Source organism: Pinus tabuliformis, chromosome 6 (assembly GCF_031772625.1).
Source record: "Pinus tabuliformis cultivar Carrire ecotype Pingquan chromosome 6, CPIR1, whole genome shotgun sequence".
Classification (NCBI taxonomy): Eukaryota; Viridiplantae; Streptophyta; class Pinopsida; order Pinales; family Pinaceae; genus Pinus; species Pinus tabuliformis.
The window spans coordinates 552,382,798-552,405,366 of record NC_142292.1 but is presented as its reverse complement, the minus strand read 5'-3'; the positions used below and the strand labels follow the sequence as shown (position 1 = coordinate 552,405,366).

At 38.4% G+C, this 22,569-nt stretch overlaps 1 pseudogene; it reads left to right on the top strand.

Moving 5' to 3' along the window:
* The first annotated feature begins 5,413 nt into the window (after positions 1 to 5,413).
* On the top strand, positions 5,414 to 7,552 carry LOC149259707 (serine/threonine-protein kinase SRK2A pseudogene; annotated as a pseudogene).
* The last annotated feature ends 15,017 nt before the right edge of the window (positions 7,553 to 22,569 follow it).

Below are 22,569 nucleotides of genomic sequence, written 5' to 3'. Positions count from 1 at the left end.
ACACAGTCCCTCAAGCAATCCACTCATCCCTTCCGTGTAGTCACTCACCTTCCAAATTCCACTGGCACCCCCATCTTGAGTAGTCCATCCCTTGGGAAGGTTTCCTCGCATCGGAAGATACAAAATCCAAGGCATATGCCTACCTAAAAACCATCATACCGGTCATAGCATGCTCATGCAAATAATTGGACAATATTTGGCACTAGTTTCCCACAATGGCCTTGCTCCTAAAGGCTTTACTAGCATAAGGATGCCTATTCCAATTCCTTTTTTGTTGTTGTTAATTCTTGCAATTGATTTCAGCCACTCAACCGGGCATGTTCATGCATTCCTATTCCAAGCACACAATTTCCATTATATTTTCATACCTCATTGGAAGCTTGTCAATAAGGTACACTTGCAATCATGTTTACTTCCTATCACAACTAGTCAAACTAGAATCATGTATAAAAACATCACATTGGTTAGCTCAAAACATAACCATCATAGATCAAAATCATAAATCACATGTAACCATCATAAACCATAATAATAGATCACATGTAGTCGTCATATACCAGAATCATAAATCATATGCATAGTGAAACTGAAATACAATACAAATACTTAACCTTCATCGATCCTTACTCCTTCCTTTGTTCTTTCTCTACACACACCGGTTCTGTTTCCACATCCAACAGACACCCAATGCATTTTGCTCAACCAAGTGCACATATACATAGTGTGCATCACAGAAATATGACCACACATGACATACAACTCCATGCAATACATGCACCTACAACTGACATACAACATAATACAACTGCACCTAGTGTATACAATATAACACATACACATATGCCTACATCCATTGCATAACATAATACATACACCTACACTTGGTGTACAACACAACATAATACATCTATACTCGATGTAAAAAAATACAAAATACATGCACATACACAATGCACATACCTAGTACTAGATGCTCTCAACACAGCATGTGTGACATGTACATAATGCCACATGTACACCAGTACCATATGTACAACATGTATATAGTACCATGTGTACACCGCACCACTTGCACAACATGTGCACAACATCATTTGTACACAAGGCCACCTGCACAATGTGTACACAATGCCACATGTACACTACACCACTTGTACAATGTGTACACAATGCCACATGTACACTACACCACTTGTACAATGTGTACACAATACCACATGTACATAGTACTACATGCACGACATGTATGCAACACCACATGTACACAATGCCACATGCATGACATATAAAAAGCACCACCTATACACAACACCACTTGTACAATCAGGCACACCACACCATATGTACATAGCACCACATGTACAACATGTACATAGCAACATTTATACCCAACATTGAATATGCAACATTCATACAACACTATCTATAATAACACCCTATATAATATTTCATAAACAACATGTACACACACGACATATGCACAATATTGCATGCACACAATCATCATAGATGAAACATGTATGACATATGCACAATAGTAATACCACATATCCAAAACCAAACTACCTCTAGCAAGCAATCTTGCTTCCACCATCTTATCCATGCTTGTCTTAGCATGCCGCAAACCACACTGCATTCATTTCACTAATATATCCCTTGGTATAACCTATACATAACATAGACATAATATAATAACGTAATTTCAACTCATAACCACATGATACTAACCTGATATGTTTTTCATGATTACTCTTCCCACTTATTCCTCATAACCCAAGAACCTGTTCATGCCATTCTCCTACATATGAAATCATTACTTTGCAAGAATGGTCCCTGACAACCCTATCGGACAATGACATAGATACATGGATGCATACATACATATACATAGACATTAGGATGAAAAATCATGATCCATGATGATCTTGTCATATAACAATGTACATACATACATATATGCATATAATCATTAGCATAAAGCAATCATGATCACAACATAACTACTAAATATTAAGGTCAATGTTTAGATAACTTCCTTCATTCATGAACAATATTAAGAACCACCATTTCAAACTTAGTCAAGCCATCCGACATCTTAGATCCATTTACTTTACCTTTTCTAGTTACCTTTGTCATGACTATACTGCCACTGTCCATTTACACCAATGGACCCAGACCATCTAACTGGAAGTCATACATTACCTTCTGTTGTGCTTACTCATGCACCAAGCCTCATTATTATCTTACATTACATTTTTGGTACCACACAACTGTTTCAGGGAGAACTAGTATTCCTAAAGAATGCTAGCCCTCTAGGTTTTGCAGCTACCCTAGAAACAACAGTTTAAAGCAATTCAATGATTTATTCTATGTATAACAGATAAGAGAAAGATAATGGAACCAACCTGGAACTTCTACTTAATCCCTTGATCTCTCGCTCCTTTGACAGATCCTACAACTCCTCCCTGTAATTAACACGCTTGGATAATACCTGCACAAGTATAACAACAAAGAACCGTCAAAGCATCATGATCTATTACAACATAAACATTACATAATCAGATATATAATGAACAAATGGTAGCATTCACAAATGATAACATTCACAATTGCAAAATCATATGGAAGAAAACTTGAAGAATTTTATTAATAGAAGGGAGAATTACAACCCAGTTTCTTGATCCAGCATCATCCTCCCAGCTTCAATCCTTCTTCACCTAATGAAATAGCAAGATCAGACCAACAATACAATGCTCTTTCCTCAATTACAAACTATTAGCACTTCCTTGCAATTCACGATATTCCCGCCTCAGATCTCTTGGATGAGGGATCCATTTATAGATGTTTTCAAGGGTGTGAGTCATACATGGGGTTTGATTAGTGTCATTTCACTTGTTGCAGTTGGTTCCATAAGAGAAGGGATAATATATGGTTTTAGATCCCTTATTCATCCTTGGGCGAATTCAAAGAGGCAAGTGGCACAGGAGAAGTTTCTAGAAGATTCCATGATCATCCACTTAACAAACTGTCTCAGACATTTGTCCATCCTCGCTCATCGCACCCTATAGAAGGCCTGAATAGTATGCATCGGACCCTGGCAGTGTACCACTCAGTATGCATCACACTTTGCCAATGGAGCAGTAAGTATGGTTCAATTTAGGCGATTTCTAGATGGTTTCTCAGATGGAACTGTTAAACACACATGGACAGCAAAGGATAGGAAAGATAAATCAGTGAGTACGTTTTTTTATTAACATCAGATATACATTTATAGTACAATATGTGACTCTTGGGTTTCAGATCCCAAGGTCTCTTGGACTGCTTTTGTCCATTCGAATTCCACACTAACCCATTTAGGATTAGGTGTCCAACATTCCCCCCCTTAATCCGAAGGGTTATGTATGAGTCCAAGAAGAAAGCTATAATAAAAAATGTGCAAAAAATGCATGGCAGCACTAGGCTGAATGTGCTCTCTGAAATGTTGGTATAAAGGGCGGTGGTTTAAGGATGACCACCAACACTGGAACCCTTAGTGCAGTTCCCGAAACTCTTCCAAAACTGGCAAGAAACTAAAGTTTTCTGCTAGAGGAAGTGTTCTCAATCTGTGATGGTTTAAGGATGACCAACAACTCTAGAATGCTTAATGCAATTCCTGGAACTCTTCATAAACTGGCAAGAAGCTGGAGTCTTCTTCTAGAGGAAGTGTTCTCAATCTGTGATGGTTTAAGGATGACCAACAACTCTGGAATGCTTAATGCAATTCTTGGAACTCTTCCAAAACTGGCAAGAAGCTGGTGTCTTCTGCTAGAGGAAGTGTTCTCAATTTTGTTCCCGGAACTCTTCCAAAACTGGCAAGAAGTTGAAGTCTTCTGCTAGAGGAAGTGTCCCAGATTGCCAACTGAAGGCATGTTCAGGGGCATCTTTGTCTCTGGCTACAACTCTGAAACTGGTGTGGCAGGTTGTGGCTCAGGCTCGCTTGATGTGACTTTGAAGCTTGTAGATGACCATCATTTCCCCCCCTATCAGATACAAGGTGAGAAGATGGAGAAAAATCAACTGCAAGACTGTTCAATATTCTGGAACAAGTTCTGACATGTGTTTGGAATATCTTCTTGGTTGTTGATGCCCATTGCCAAGAAGCGATCCATCCAAGATGAATCTTTGTTGTTGCAGGATGTTTATTTCTGAAGCATCTGTGTGAAGAATGGCTGGTTTTATGACAGTGCTTACATGGATGAAGATCAAAACAGTGATCTTTTAGATGGCCAACTCGGTCACAGTGTTGGCATTTCACGATCTATTGTTTTTGTTGTTGTTGTTGCTGTGGAAGAGGGGCAGAATCTGGAACAGCTGAAGCTGAACTGTCATGAAGAGCAGGTGAACTGTCATGAATGAATCCATCACTCTGAAACTGAATGGGCTTGGCATAGTCTGGAATATGAAAGGACAAGTCCTTGTCATATCCAAGACCAGTTTTGTGCTTGTTGTGGACAAGCTGTTCCCAAGGTCTGATGATGGGCTTGGGAAGTGCAGACTGAGTTTCTACATCTGCATATACAACTGCTGCTTTATTTGAATGAACTGTAACATTATTAACATGCTGCTGATGGGTGGTTGTCTCAATGTTCTGAAAAAAAATAGGTTCAGAATGGTGTCTATTTTGATGTAGCTCTTCTTGTTGTAGTTGTGATTCAAGCTGCAAAAAATCGATCTTTTCTTGTACATTTTGCAAACAACTATGAATATCGGTGAGAAAATCCTTGCTGATTTTGACTGTATTATTCATACTAGAGAGTATTAGATTGTCCACTAACTCTGATATTGCACCGATTGGAACCATTTCTAACCTCAAAAGATAGTAAAACAATGAGGAAAAGATGGACAACAAATAAACTTATGGCAACAACTTCAAATCAATCAGCTTGCAATACTGTGTACAAGAATACTCTCCAGCAAGGTACCTTACCAATGTACATATGAATAAGACTTAACTCTTTGACCACATACAAAATTCCAACTCTACTATATTCTTGTTGACAACACAAGCATCATACATTATTCCCACTCAGCACCTAAGACATGACTCGGGTTTGTACATGATATAAGGCTCACAATCATTGTACTATTGTAAACAAATTTCTACAAATCAGGATTGATAAGAATTTCGAAGACAGAATTAGAAGGAAGAATATGCAGGAACCTGGGACTGCTTCTCTATTGACTTCCCTATGAATTCGACCTCCAATAACCAAGTGTTGTAGCCTCTTACACTAAGAGATGAATGTTGAAGCTATACTGTAACGTACCCAGCCAATCTGGAATTTTCAATCACCAAAGACAAACTTGAATTTACTGCTTGGGAGTTGCTACATGCATAATGGATTTGATTCTGGGTGAGGCTTCTTCTATAAATATGGTGGCTTATTGTGGTAATAGAGAGTCAAGAGACATTATCCGGAAGCTTGAATTTTCAGAAGAAAGTGGATGTGTGCTGGTTCAGATTGTCTTGTCAACCTCTGATGTTGTCACCGCGGATCTGGACTCTTTGATATGCCTTGATTGGGAAGCAGTGTTTGTAGATGAAGGGCAACGCCTTAAACTTTCAAAAGTTTTCCAGCATCTGGAGCAACTATCTGCTGATTTTCGACTTGTGCTTTTCCATGAGCAGTTGAAGGATAATGCTCGTGACGTTTCTCATCTTCTTGCCTTCCTTGACTCTGATGTTTTAATCACTCTTAAATTTGAAAACAATGCAAGAGTTTGCGGCAATGATGAAAACTGCTGCAACAACGATATACTCTGATTGTGCTATATATCAGAGAGCGAGTAACTTGTCAAAAAACTGACTATCAAACCAAGAGTAATTAGGGCTATCATGAAGCAATATTCTCCTGGCTTAACCAGATTCAAGGCTTTCCGAATAATTAAAGCAAATTTTAAGCTCCAGCCCGTGACCGGTGAGGATCGAACGAGGGAAATCACAAGACTGTGAATTAAGTCCTCAATTCGCCTGAAAGACCGTCGGAAGCTTTGACAGACAAATCTCTTTCAAGGTTTAATATTCTTTGCCAAAGTTATATTGAACCACAGGCCTCTCACTGACTTCTACAAAGACATTCCTCCATATAAGCTGAAGCACTCAAAAGCTAAGCCAATAATCAATCCATATTTTACAGCATGAAAGATGGAGAATCGGATGTATACACAGCTACACATGGGCTCAGGAATTATTGAAATATTTTTTTTTGATATCTCTGACATTTGCACTGATTCTTTTCTCCTCGGCTTTGCCTTTGCCCGACATGGTAACCACATCTCTCATGGAATGCCTCTCTGTGGGCAGTCTACTGGTGCACACCAATGCTTCTCCATACAAGCTGAAGCACCCAAAAGCAAACCAATAATCACTGCATATTGTATAGCATGAAAATTGGAGAATCTGGTGTATATCTAGGCACACATAGTATCAGGAATTAATCTCTAACATTTGCAATAATTTTTTTTTTCGGCTTTGCTTCGCTCAACATGGTAACCACGTCTCTCATGGAAGGCCTGTCGGTGGGCAGTCTTGCTCTGATAAATGACCATTCACTATAGCTCCATCCCTGAAATTGTGATTAGTACTCTGCGAGAATCACGCCATCAACCGCATTCCTTAACATTGTAATTCGATTTTCCAATTAACTTCTGCAATTGCCATGGATATTACATCCCAGTTGTGCGCTGTCGCCGCTGCTCCATAACCGGTTTCTCTCAGAAGAGACCCGCTGCACTTGCTCTCACACCCAGGATAATAAAGGTTGCCATTAATAAAACATCTGGATGATCATTAAGCTCATCAACGAATCCAAACCAATAAATAACCAGCCCAGAACCAAATCTGTTCACGTACCTCTGAAATTGTTGAATTCCTTGGACCCGGTGGTTGTATTCATCCCCAAAGGAAGCTTTGCTTCATTCTCAGCCGAAATCCACCGTGGGAACGCCTGCGTACATAGCCCCTGAGATTTTGTCCAAAAGAGAATACGATGGCAAGATTGCGGATGTGTGGTCCTGTGGTGTAACACTTTACGTTATGTTAGTGGGAGCATATCCGTTTGAAGACCCGGACGATCCCAGGAATTTTAAAAAAACTATTGGGAAAATTTTGGGGGTGCAGTACGCAATCCCAGATTATGTCCACGTCTCTGCAGAATGTCGTTACCTCCTATCAAGGATTTTTGTTGCAGACCCTGACAAGCGAATTACTATTCCTGAAATTCGGAATCATGAATGGTTTTTAAAGAACCTACCTGCAGATTTAGTAGATGCAGCTGATACTATTAGCAATGAGTCTGACGATCCTGACCAGCCTACTCAAAATATTGACGAGATTATGAGAATTATTGCAGAAGCTAGGATCCCTGCACCAGGGTCAGGACTAGGCCAATACTTTGGAGATAGCTTCGAATTGAATTCACGCAGCCTCGGTTTGAAGAATCTCAAACGTTCACCAAGTCAGGCGTTAACCATGTCAGGCGTTATGGCAGAGTATGGCACGGTAAACGAATAGGGGCAACGTACCAAAACAGTGTTCAATGCATGGCACAACGCATCAAGTGAGAGAGCATGAAACGCTTATGGACAGAGAGCGCAGGTAAAAATTTGGCAGACAGGCATGTCAGAAGAACCGCTTGGACAGTGCTGGACAACGCCAGGAGCAGCTAACATTTAGCTGAAGAAATATCCGTGAGAAAATATTCCTGAGATGCAGAATTGATGGCAGAAATGACTGCACAGAAAGGCCATAAGACAAATGGCTCACATTAATTATGCAGGGCAGGAATACGTCTGCTCTGATACCATGTTAAACACACATGGACAGCAAAGAATAGGAAAGATAAATCAGCGAGTACATTTTTTTATTAACATCAGATATACATTTATAGTACAATATGTGACTCTTGGGTTTCAGATCCCAAGGTCTCTTGGACTGCTTTTGTCCATTCAACTTCCACACTAACCCATTTATGATTAGGTGTCCAACAGGAACTTTTGGGGAATGATGTATTCATATGACTATGTTCCTTTAGGGTATGAAACAACTCTTTTAGGGGTTGAATGAACCCTAATACACCGAAATATAAGTTTGGGGTTGATGTTCCCAAATATGTCTATAACAGTTGCCCCCTAAAGCATGAGGTCATAAATATTCATGTTGAGTGAAATTCTTTATTATGAGGATCTGAAGTTTCGAACTAGAAGGTGACCTGCATCAGTTACAATACAATACATTATCATAATATGACTTTCATGATCTAGCTGAGGGAGGCATTCCCATGCTCAGATTTATAAATTTCATTTCATGTACATAGATTAGATAATCGTCTACAGATACAGACTAGTGATTCTTCAGATATAGGGTCATCATCGATGATTTGGATGACCATCTGTGTAGAGCCTTTGTACATTTGAGGTTTTTATATTCCTTAATATATCGCAACCCTGATGAATGAAACTATATCCATGGTCTTCAAACTCATTCAATATTCGCTCGATGTACAAGTCAATCCATGTGAAGAGATGTTCTAAAGTCGAACATGGAAAGACATCGCCTGATTATCAGCCAATGATGTGAGCTGTTAATAGACGCGAGAGGGATCACTGATAATGATAATGATCCTCAAGGTACTACAGTACAATTAGCGTGGTGTGAATATATGATCCAATGTTGAACACCATGCAAAAATATTTTGGTCGAAGGCCATTGATGTCATCCTATCGCTGGAAGTGAGAAACTTGCAATTGATGTATGCAAGCTTCAAAGCAATGAAAGGGTTGTTTCTAAGTCAACTTCTTGGATAATGAGCTGATGTCGACAAGAAGCTACTCATCGTAGGAGGGCCTTAATGTATCCCAATGTATCCCACATCTACGACACGAAACGAAGCAAATGATTTCTGGAGGTGAAAATGAACTGATGACATAAGGTTCAGGAATGGCGATCATGAAAGAATGGAAGTTGGAGGTATTGCAGTGTGTGAGACATTAACTGGATGGTGATTTCTCAACTGAATGACTTCTCTTGAACATGTCGGTCACACTTAGATGAATTAGTAGCGTTAACCCCAAAAGATGGATGGTATGAAAGACCAATGGTAAGATGACCGATGAAGGCAATAACCCAACCCAACTCAATAATGGTGATGAAGTGAAAGTGTCATGTTAAAGAGCGACTTGCTACCATAAATTCTTCAAGTTTCTTCCCTTTTTTCCCAGTCATTGCTGACCAGTACCTCTTTATTTTTGTCAAGCTTGAGGAGGACAACATATGCTTGTTCCATAATTCGCCCTTCAGGCAAAACTGTCGCTATTTAATATTTTAACGAGTCTAGCGACAATGAAACTTGGTCTTGTCTAGATGGAAAAGTTTGTTGCTATTGTTTTAATGAGTTTAACGACAAGGATAACTTGGTCCTTTTCATGTTTAGAGAGTTTTAAAAGGGATGAAAAGAAAACTCCATAAGTCTTTTTCATAAAATAATCCCTTAGGTCCGTAAAAGGATAAAATAATACAAGAGGGATGACATTTCCAATACTTTAACGAGCTGGAAAAGATAAGCGCTCAACAATATTTTCATGTTTACAAAGTCTAAAAAGAGTTTAAAGAGGACTCTATTTTGAGGAACGAGTGGTGTCTAGGGTAGAAACTGGTTCCGGTGATGTTAGAACTTCTCAAAACATGTTGATTTCTATAAAGATGCTGGCTAATAGGACCACTCATTGCAACTGTTCATCAAAAAGGGTAAAACAACCAAGTGAAAGCGTATGATTAGCCAAAGGGATGGTGGTGATGGGATATACACAACCAAGGCTCAAAAGGCTGATAGAATGGCAATCACAAAGGTTAAAAATTGAAAATGGGTTCATTTTTAGACAAGCTTGAACCATGGGGAACTATGCTTGGATTCAGTTTCATTTTTACACAAGCTTGAAACAAAAAACTATGCTTGGAAATAAAATTGAAAATGGGTTCATTTTTAGACAAGCTTGAACCATGGAAACTATGCTTGGATTCAGTTTCATTTTTACACAAGCTTGAAATGAAAAACTATGCTTGAATTGGTTTGCATGCCCCTAGCATGATGAAAGGGAGAGTTTCTTGTAACATGATGGAAGTCACTGTGGTGAAGTAGGACGGCTTTGTACAAATAGACAAAGGTGAATGGTGTGACAGACCAATCACATAACCTATAAGGAAACTTATCTTTACAACTAGGTGCATGCCCCCTAAGCTTCATTACAATCACTAGGCTACTCATGGCTATCAGGTGGATGGAATGAAGGTTCAAGTGATACCATTGATGTAGATGGATAATTTAGGGATGATGATTAACTTGGAGCTATGTTTGGACTGGGAAATGAAAGCTGGTCAATGGTGACCATCTTGCCTTCATGCAAGAAACGCATCACTTAGAAGAGTGTTGAAACAATGGCTTCCATTTTATAAACATAGTCACACCCAAAAAGTAAACTGTAATCTAAAGGTCCTGGCACTACCATCACATCCAGATGAACAGTTTTTTCTCCAAAAGTAATAGGTAACCTAGGAAGGATCCCTAATGGTCGACTGGTTCCTTTGTTAAATCCTAACAGATTTTGTGTAACAGGCATAAGCGGTGTCGAACCAAGCATTTTCCAAGCGGTTGGCCGGATAAATCGATCTTGCGGACAAGGCTAATCTCCCTAGTATCAGAAGATATTCTAGCAACAAACGGAAAAACAAACCTATCTTTCTCTAAACATATGCGATTTATAAATAAATACTATAAAGTTGTTAAGATCCTACCTTAGACCCAATGCTTGTTCGTAGTATTCATCCTTCAATTGTTCGAAAGAGTTACCCTCTAATTGTTCGAAACAGTTAGCTTTGAGGACCCGCAATCACAAACAAGAAAACATTAAATATTACCTGCATAGCAAATATTATAAATCATGCCTATTATGGTGATCAAGGAATCCATAAAATAAACCATGAATGAACAACTTAGTGAGAAAAAAAAAATTATTTGTATTAACTTTGAAGTAGAAGAACCTTACAACCTTCTCAGCCTTGATGTTGAATAAGCTCTTCCTGGGGTCTGAAACCGAATTTCCTTTACTTTGACAAGCCTTGCACTCTTCCAAATGAGATCTTAGAGGTATGTAATCTCTCCTCATAAAAACTCAACTAAAGAAGACTAAGGTCTAGCAGCATTTCACCTCAAAAATATTCAGATTCTAACCTCCCAAGTAACCAGCCCAATGCTTCTTCTTATAGTGCAAAGGAGGAGGTTACAGGTCCACCTATGAAGGGATAGAATCCTCCTTCAAAGGGATAAGCTCCTCACATCAAGGGGTTAGCTCCTTAAGGTATGGGGTGCGTGAACATGAAAAGAGCGAACTTTCCACCTCAATATTCCTTCAAGAAGCTTCTAGAAATGATTGAAAGTGAGTTTTTCAAAGTATACTCTTGCCTTTTTAAATTTTATAGGGGTTCACACCTTTAACATAGAGACAGTGCGGTCAGGTGCGCATGAGACATGACCATAAGGTGCGGGACCGCAGGTAAGACAAAGATACAGTCTGGAACTAGAGTTTTAAATACTTTTGAGGGCTTTTTTCTTATTTTCTAGGCTTGATATGAGGAACTGGCATTTTAGACTTGTAGAGGGGGAAGTATGAGTGGTAATGAACTCACACAGATAGCAGAATGTCAAGGTGAAAATTTTTAGTGCAACAGATTGCCCCCTAAAGTGCGAAGTCTATAATAGATGAAGATAGAGTCTGTCATTTATGAAGAGTGAAGTACTTTATCATTTCAAGGATCATCTTGTGGACACCCCAGTTGGAACCTGTAAGAAAATTCAATGCAAAATATATATATGTAGACATATCATTACTGAGGTAGGCATTCCCATACTCAGATAAAAACTGACTAGAAAATTGACTAAACTATTCTGATACTGGAATGATTTTGTAATACATCAAGAGTATAGACATGTTTAGACACAGTATGGACGCAACCATCTATTTATGAATAGTCCACTGTATAATGAATAACAAAATTCCTCGCAGCCTAGATGGTAGAAACTAGATCCAGGGTCTTGATTTCCACTTCCCGAACTAGTATGATTCTATCCATGTGAATGAATGTGTCGAAGTCGAACATGGTAGAAACCACTTGATTACCAGTGAATGATGAGGACTGTTAAAAAGCATAAGAGAAGCCACCAGTAATGTCAATGGCTCTCAAAGTACTTAGTACAATCCATGAAATGTGAATAAACGAGCTGAAGTTGAACATGTCATAGAATCATTCGATCGAAGGTCAATGATGCAATCTATTGTCAGAGGCAAGAAAACTGCCATTAGGGCATGCAGTTTTCAAGGTACTGACGATCTCTAGATCAACTTTCTAGATAATGAACTGAAGTCGATAGAAAGCGATCGTTGTAGGCAAGCCCACAACAAGAAATCATAGATCAAGTTTTGAAGAAATATATTGGCAAGAACTGACTCAGCGATGGTCAAAATGGATGACAGATATTTTGCAGATGAATGGTTTGTTTGAACTATTCTCTTGAACACATAACGACATTGCAGATGGCTTGGTGACAATTGACCGAAAGCTAATACCCAGAAACTAGTTGAAGACTTTCAATGTGGTTTGATTAACTATTAGGCAAAGGATTTTCCCAACCTAGGTGAACAAAAAGTGTCATGTTCAAGAGTGGTTGACGGCTTTTTACAAAACAAAGTGTAAAAAATAGGTTCACTTTTCTCTATTTTCCCCCACCATTTATGGCAAGTACCTCTTTATTTTTGACAAGCTTGAGGAGGATAACATTTTGTTGTTTATAAGCTCATCCTTCGGATGAGTCCAACTTAGTTTAAAATTCAAACTCTAAGAAGGAGTGGTTCGTTCTTGTTTAAAATTGAACAGGTCCTTTACTGTTAAATTTTAACGAGTCTAGTATAGGAAAAACTCAGTGTTTTTCATTTTTAGGGAGTCAAAAGAAAAACTTAAGAAAACTCCATGGGGGTACTTTTTCGTAAAATAATCCCTCAGGTCCAAAAAAGGATAAAATAATACAGGAGGGATGACATTTCCAATACTTTAACAAGCTGAAAAAGACAAGCACTTGACAATCTTTTCATATTTAATGAGTCTGAAAAGGGTTTAAAGAGGACTCTATTGACCGTAACTAGTTAATGTATACCTTTTTTGTAAATAGTCCATTTCAGTTCGTAAAAGGGGTAAACTTATACTGAAGGGATGATTATTCATTTATTTTAACGAGTTCAAACAATCAAGTGCTCGGCAATCTTTTCAATTTTCGAGAGTCTGAAAAGAGCTTAAAGAGGACTCCAATGTTTCACTTTTTCGTAAATTTTTGAAAGAGTTTGAAAAGTGATAGAAGTATGCTCTTTGTTGAAAAATGATCAATTTTCCCAAAAAATCCAATATTCTGCACAAAAACTCAAAACATTACGCATACCTGTTTAAGATAAATAAAAATGATTTTAAAAATTTACCTTTTTAAAGCGAAAAATAAATAAATTTAAAATTCATTTATTCGAAAAAACTTATAAAAAGGGCTTTTCTAACTTCATTTTTACCATTTGAGTTCAGAGTGAGAAGTGAGAGCTTTTAGGTAAGAAAGTTCCTGTGAAGATTCTGGAAAAGCCATCTGTCGGAGTCGAAAACCGTCAGCTCCAAGTAATCCATGTCCTCCTTGACTTGCATTTCATCTGTTTACATTTTGATTTTATGCTTTAAATTTTATTTTTGAAGGAAAAATAGGTTTAGAAAGTCGCTCGCGAGGGTTCGTAGGTGCAACAAGTGGCCCCTGCGGATCCCGAATTTTTTCTATAAAGAAGAAAGTCGTGGGTCTACACCTATTGCGCACAACCCATGCAGACCTATGCACTGTTTGTAACCAGCGGGTGCGAACCCCGCGAAATGAATTTTAAAAACTTAAATTTCTCCATTTTTGCCCAAAATTTTCCAAACTAACTTGTTCTAATATGTCTTTTTATGCATTGTAGGACATTCAAAATGCTTATCTAGCGAGAATGCGGGCACAAGGATGTATATTTTTCTGCACTAAATCATATGCCCACATTGCAAGCATTGAGAGCATACCAAGTGCTTATGTTCTGGGGCATACAGGGCATGAGGGCCCAAGTAGGCCTCTTGCAATGGCTGGTAGATAGATGAAACACACAGGACCAGTGCTTCGTGATTGGTGGCCATCAGCTTGAAATTTAGTTGGAGGACATATACTTTTTTACTAGTTTGTCCAAAAGGGGCGAACAATTATCTCTTTTCAGGACTAGGCCAAGTGGCTAGTCTATCACTAATCTCCGATTGGAGTTTTGCGATAATCAAACAAAGGAAAAACAGATTAATATTAAAACTATTAGCCGTCCTGAGCTTAAGGTTATTGCATTCACTGTTACCAGACTATGCGGGAGTGCAGCAATGCATGTGGCTACTAGATCCCAGATGCAGATGGTTGTAGACTGTTTTCGAGGCACCATATTCAACTGGTGCGAGGCTATGTCGGCAAATGTGAAAGGCCAATTAACCAGAGAAAAGAATGGACAGCTGAAGAACTTTGGATATAGATTCATCATAGTCAACTTTGCTCTAGAGAGGATCCCCATGTTAGCCCCGCAGCATATTCCTGTTGATGTCGGTCTTCCTCGAGAGCCTTGGATAGTTCGCTGGGTTGATTTGATGGCCCGTCACCCTGAGGAGGGTGTAGAGGTTGTTCAATTTCTACCTGAGTATTTTCGTTGTTTGAACAACCAACTTTTTGTGATTCAGGATTTTCCATATGCTGGGATGGATTACCGTGGTGACCCAGACATGATTATTCCACCAGGAGAGCAATGGGATGATTCAGGTAAAAATCATTTTCAACACTTTCTAAGTTTTTTTTTTTTTTTTTTTTTTTTTTTTTTTTTTTTTTTTAAATCGTCCAAAACTGATAATCAAAAGTTTAAATGTAGATGTGGGTCCATGACAGCCAGCCACTCTCCAGCCTTACGAGAGGAGACAACCAGCTACAGTAGTACCAGCGCCACGGGACAAATCAGTAGAGATCCTAACCGACTTGGAGCATCATCTAGAGCATTTGACACTATATATTCCAAAGATTGATATAGATGATATTCCGCTTAGGTTACTTAGATATGTGATTGGGGTCCCAAGAACTTTTAGGAGGTTCCTATGTAGGGTGGCCCGAGTAGTAGTTTCTTATCGTGATCATCACCAAGGATAGGATGATCGATTTGTAGACTCACGACATTTTTGTCTTTTTGTATTATCATTTTTGCTGATCATAAGGTGTTTTTCAACCTATGATAGAAGACAATGTATATTTTGAAACACACTTCTATGCTATGATATATCATTATTACCAGCTATCTCGTGTAACATGTTATCGAATGTTATTAAATTTACTATTTTGATTATTGCAATATCTATTTATCATACTAGAAGCAACATCATCTGCTAATGTATTTAAGTGACTTGGAATATGTTGATATTCAATGTAATAAAATTCACGTTCCAAGAGATGAACTCTCAAAAATAACCTTAATAACATAGGATTTCTAATGGCATAAACCCTGTTAAGCTATAATACAATGAGTTCAGAATCCAACCTAACAATCAAACTCTAAATCCCAAATGAGATGGATTCAAATAATAACTCAATCACTGCATTATACTCTACAATGTTATTCGTTGTTTGACCGAGGCTTACCCCATGCATAGATACTAACTCATCAGAGGGTGAATAGATAACCCAAGCTACGGAAGAAATGTTCTGTGTATTACGACAAGCACCATCAGCAAAACCAATGTATGTTTGAAGAGACGTCGACATCTACAATATCAAAAGTAAAATCAAGATAAGTAGGAATAATGATAAAATCACTCTCTAAACTAGGCACACTTTTCTAATCTAAAACACACTAGCTGTAAAGAAACTCATCTAACAAAAAATATCCACATAGAATTTTAAGCATAATATCTCTTCAAATAAAGTCCATTTCTGGGTTTACCCAAAGAGACACTGTCAAAATCTATCAATTCATAAGCCCCTTTTGCTAGCTTTCGCTTGACAATGTAAGGACCATGCCACATAGGTACAAATTTTCCAGCCCCTAGCTTATCGTTCGCTTGATCATATAGTAAAATTAGGTTTCCTTTTGAAAAATTACGAGGTGTAACACTTCTGTCATACTGAGCTTTCACTCATTTCGTATGAGTCTCGTTTGCTATTGCAGCAGTGTGTCGATTGTCATCTAGCTAAGCTAAGTACAAAAAATGTTTCTAGAATTTTGCATTCAATAGGTAACATTGCTTCCAAACTGTAGACCAGTTGAAAAGGAGTGAAACCAGTCAATGTTTTACCGAGGTTAGATATGCCCAAAGTGCTGAAAATAACATGGTATGACAATTCGACTTATGAATACCAATGATTCCTTTGATCATAGTGACTAAAACTTTATTGATAGCTTCAACCAGACCATTAGCCTGTGGGTAATATGGAGTAGAACTATTATGGTGCAGGCCAGGTTGATCTATCAGTTTAGTCATCATGATATTTTGAAAGTGACTTCCATGATCAGTAATAATAGCTTGAGGAACACTGAATCTAGCAATTATATGATTTAATACAAAGGTTGTAGCAGTCTTGCCATCTACTGAAAACGTAGGCATCGCCTTGGCCTACTTAGTAAAATAATCTACCACTAGGATAATATATGCATCGCCCCCGGCCAAGTGAGGGTTACATATAATAAAGTCAATACCCCACTTTGTGAAAGGATCGACAACAATTATAGGGTGAAGAGGAGCGGGTGGAGGACACATCTTATGATCAAAGATTTGACAATTATGGCATTTTCAAACTGCATAGATACAATCTTCGAATAAGGATGGCCGAAAATAACCAGTGCGCAATATCTTTTGGGTTGTGGCATACCCAAACATATGACCGCCACATGCTCTAGAGTGACAGTCATTCAGAACCTTTTAAGCTTCTTCATGAGTTAGACAACATCAGGAAATAGAATCCGCTCCACGACGATAAAGTGTATCACCAATAATATTGTATTGTTGGGATTGGAAACGTATTTTCCATTGCTGAGATCATGAGATTTCAGGCCGAAAATATTGGGTTTGGAGATAAAAACTAATATCTCCATACCATGGATCAAGAGTACTGATAAGAAACAAGGATTCATCTACAATGGGCTCTTCCACCATAGTTTCAGTATCAATACGCGGGAAATCACACATGAGTTCGGCAAAAACCAAAGATTTCTTCCCCTTGGATTTTTCAAATTCCAAGTCAAATTCCTGTAGGATAACTATCCATTTGGAATACTTGCCCCCTAGCAAATTTTTGGTCAAGATATACATCATAGGGTTACAGTCAAAAACTACCGTGGTTTTAAATAATAAGATGTAGTGACAAAATCTTTGGACAACTTGGACAACTGCCAAGGCCAATTTCTCCACATGCAAATATTTAAGCTCAGTCGGATGCAGAGTTCGACTAAGATAGTAAATCACATGTTCGTTGTTGAATTCATCTTCTTGAACTAAAACCATCCCAATGGTGGAATGAGAAGCAGCAAGGTACAAAAAGTAATCCTAGTTGTAATTAGGAGGATGCAGTAATGGTGCATGGGTCAACGCATGTTTGAGTGTATCAAAAGATTGATCAACGATCTCATCCCAAAAGAATGGAACATTCTACTTTAACAACCTGGTAAAACCTTTCGTTATTTTGGCGTAGTTAGGAATGAAACGACGTAAAAAGTTTACTTTCCCTTGCAAAATTTGGAGTTGGTGAAGAGTTGAAGGAGGAGATAGATTGATGATAACTTCCACCTTTGAGGGGTTGACACGAATGCTAGCCTTTGATATGACAAATCTCAGTAAGCGACCCATTTCTACACAAAAAACACATTTGTGTGGATTCAGCCAAATTCAATAATGCTTACATTTCATAAAGATAGCTCATACATGAGTGAGATGATCAACTCTATGCAATGAGTGGGTAGGTAAATCATTGAGATAAGGCTGCATAATGTGCTTGATGTCATGAAATGCGTAAGACATAGCCCTTTGAAAAGTTGTTACAACATTCTTCAATCCAAGGGGTAATTTGCAATAAGAAAATGTCCCCCATGGGCAAATGAAAGTTGTTTTAGCTTCATCAATAGGGAGTATGTTGATTTGAATGTAACTGGAAAAACCATCCATAAAGGAGAACATTTCACTATCGGCACAATCATCAATAATTTGATCGATATAGGGGGTTGGATAATTGTCTTCAGGATAAGCTCGATTAATATCCCTATAGTCGATACATACTCTTATCGTTCCTTATTTTTTGTTGACAGGAACAATATTTGATACCCAATCGGTTAAGGAATTGGATAAATGAAACCTGTGCGAAGTAATTTCTCAACTTCAACTTTGATAGCAACAACTTTTCGCGGATGTATTTGACGTAAGCGTTGCCTGACAGGTTTAGCATCTGAGTATGTTTTAATTTCATGGACAATAATTGATGGATAAATTCCTGGAATTTCATCATAATACCAGGCAAAAGCTTCACAGAATTCTTGAAATAGGGCTTTATAAGTGTGGATTTCATCATCCGTACAGGAAGCACCTATATGAATGTTTTCAATAATTCTAGGCTTAACTGAAATGTCAATAGGAACTGTACAAGAGATATTTTCCAAATTTTACTCAGAATAAGAATGTTGCAATGGATTTTGCGGGTCTTTGACATAATCAGTAGTAAAAATAGAAGAAAATTAATTTTCAAAATGATCAAGCTCAAGTAAAAACGAAGATCCGTGATGAAGATCTTCCCATGGTAAATCATTAACAGACAATAGTTCACGAATCTGCTCATCAGAATGAACAGGATTAGAAAGTGTTGATGAATCTGAGATTGATATGGAAAGTGATTCTCCATATACCACATTCATTGGGTCAGTTTCGGTTGAATAAGGATCAGAAAATGACTATATAGCCTGATATGCAATTTCAAAGGGACTCAGAGGCATCATGCTACCAAATGAATCCACCTCAAAACCAGAAGGTACGATCCAAGGATCATCAAAAGTAACAGTATCCAATGAAATCATATGAATAGTTGCAATAGAAGGGATACATTAGGGGGAGGGAAGGAAAAAGTTCCCAGTAAACCAGAATCTTTAATCAAACCTACGCCAACATCCTTGTAAGGGATAGTTGTTTTACCGATGTACTGAATACTATTATTAGAGGCTGGGTCAGATGAAAAATAAGTCAGCTGGTCTATCGTAATGATCTTTCTGTTATGAGGAAACTTAATAAGCTGAAAAATTAATGAAACAATAGCAGTCATAGCATAAGACCAATTGCGACCCAGGAGAAGGTTGTAATCTAGAGGGGCATCAACCACTTCCACATCTAGATTTACGGTTTTGCCTTCGAACCCTATAGGTAAATCTTGCAAAATACCAAAAGGATGGAACCCTCGGCCATCAAAAGCCTTTAGAATTGTTGGAGACTGATTTAGTGTGGGAGAACCAAGTGATTTCCAACATTGGATCAACATAATACACATAGAAGCCCCTTCATCAATCACAATCCAAAAGCAAGGTCTGTTTTTGACTAAAACTGGAATTTGGAAAGCCATTTGATGAAGAATGTGGTGTGTACTATTCTCTAAATCGAATATTCTTAGGTTTGACTCTTGAATATCGATAGCTCCTATAGCAGACAGTAGTAATTTACGTTATGCTGGGCACAATTGCAGCACTTCCAAAGCTGACATTATTAAAGGGGAAATAGCTAAGTCTTCAACAATGTTGTAATTCTGAGCAGCTCTCACATGTGGATTTAAAGCTGATTTACGAAATACACCTTTAGTAGGCAGTTTGATTACTAAGTCAGCGTTGGGTTTCTCGATCTGTAGTGGACCGGAACTAGGAGGAGGTGTAGTTGATGTGTTTGAATTAGAAGATTATACTTCTTTACCACCAATAGGATTTTTACTACCATAATCTTGCGATCGCGTCGCAATCCTAACGTGAGACATCATCATTATGGGTTCTTCTGAGGCACTCAAGGAAGAACCAATCATCTTACTATCTTGAGTGGGAAAAGGATCCTTCAAGACAACAGGCGTTTGAGAACCTTTAATGATTTTTGAAACCTCTGCTCGATGTGGGTAGTCTTTGGTAAAATGATCCTCGTCACAAATGAAACAAGGATAGCGAGGTTTTCGTTTTTGTCAGTAGATTCATTTTTATCTATTTTATCTTTTGAATTTTGTTTCTTTTTCTTCTTCCCCTTGTTTTTACTATCGGATTTTGATTTGGTCATAGATGATTCTATGACATGGATGTCAGCAGAAATTTCAGTGGAAGAATCTCCTGTCGGGGAATCAGGTAAAGTTATTATAGGAAAAGTATTCTTTGAAGATTTCTTCTTACTTTTAGTGCTAACTAAACCAATCATACCATCAGCAGCATGAGACCCTGAAGGAGCTGCAGTTATTTGGCCATGTTTTGGAAGATCAGGGATTTTTTCATGTAAAGTACTTGACTACATATAGACGAGGTCAAGGTACTAAGCTTGAGCAATGAATTTCTCTTCAGTAACAACTCCTCCCTTAGCTACATCTTTAGTGATTTTGGGTGACAATGATTTAATGAACCATTCCGCTAAAATTTGATCTAGAATGAAAACTTTCACTAAATGCCTTCTACATCACCATTCATGAATATGATCAGAAATATATGTGGACGTGGATTGTTTTAGTGAAGTTAACAGTTCCGTGCGATTGTCGTATCTGTTAGGAAACTGAAAATGAGTTAAGAAAGCAGTGGCTAACTAATTAAAATTATAAAAAGAGGCTCGTGGTAACTCAATGTACCATTTGGCAACAAGAACAATGAGAGATCATTGAAAAAGATGTAATCGAATTGAATCATCAATGATTGAATTAGATGCACACTAGAGGTGATAAGTAATAACGTGATTTCATGGATCCTCTCCTGAATTACCCTCGAATTTTGGGATATCACTAGGCAAATTACTAGGCATTGGCGGCCAATATGGAATATAGTAAATTAGATCATTCATAAGGCACGACAAATTAGGTAAATCCAAGGTTGCAATAAATGCTAACTGACAGTTAGGGTTGCGAAAACCTTGAGTAATGAGACCAGTTCCAAGAGGAGGATATCCAGGATAACCTAGAATCGGATTTGCATTAAGAATGTTATAACCTCCTGGAAAACCAGGATTAACTAGACCAAACTGGGGCTGTTGAGGCTGTTGATAAGTATAGCCAGGATACAGTTGATACTGATAAACTGGATTTTGTACAGTAGGACCGAATTGATACTATCCCTGGTATGATTGATAGATGAATTGTAGTTGACTTGTGGCAATCGTACTTGTACTAGCTTGTCCTATAGGCATCTGGACTGAAGTCTGAACTATAGGTCCTCACTGTGGCATAGAGACTTGAGGACTTTGCACTGATGTAGGGATAGTAGAAACCAAAGCTGCAGATACTGCAGAAATAGGTGTTGTAGGTTGAACAGAAGTTGCAGTATTTGCAACAGTTTGAGGCAGAGTACGAGGTGAGCTAGGCCCAGGCTGTTGAGCTATACTAGATGCAGGGATTTGAACAGTAGGTTGGACAGGTTACTGGGTTGGACCAGAAGCCAAAGGCTGTCCAGGTTGATTAAATAACTGCACATTAGGTTACAAAGTCTGTTGAGTTTAAGATGGATCCCACACCATGTTCATTCTGGAGTATGGACCCATAAAAGGTTGTGCATATGGAGGACCATAATCAGGTTGAACTTAGGGCTGATAATGAAGTGGTACATTTCCAGCTCCTTGAAAAAATGATTGACCAGAAGACGGTTAGAAACCTTGAGTTGGGTACTGACCTTGAGATTGATAACCCTAAGGCATGTGCTGAAACTGGGGTTGACCTTGATGTATGTACTGAGCTTGGGGTTGACCTTGGGGTATGTACTATCTTTAAGGTGGAAAAAATTGAGGAAGCCCTTCAGGTGGTAACTGACTACCTTGGGGTTGCCCCCCAGGCGGTAACTGACTACCTTGGGGTTGCCCCCCAGGCGGTAACTGACTACTTTAAGGTTGCCCCCCAGGTAGTAATTGACTACCTTGAGGTTGAGGATTTGGAGTACTACCAGACATCATAAGGATTTATTCTGCGTTCAACATTTGAGTTCCATTACTACCAGATGATAACACTTGTTCAATTGATCGAGGAGTTGCTCCTGAAAAGGTACTAGAGAGTGACTGGTACCCCAAAGGAACAGAAGGACCGCCAAATAAAAATGTTTCTGGTGATTGGGAAAACATAGATGACTTTCTTGACATGATCAATGAAGGATAATAACCTCTTGGTGTAGGATGAAAAGGAATTCAAGGTGGTGAAAAACTAAGACCCAGGTTTTCTAAAAAAATTG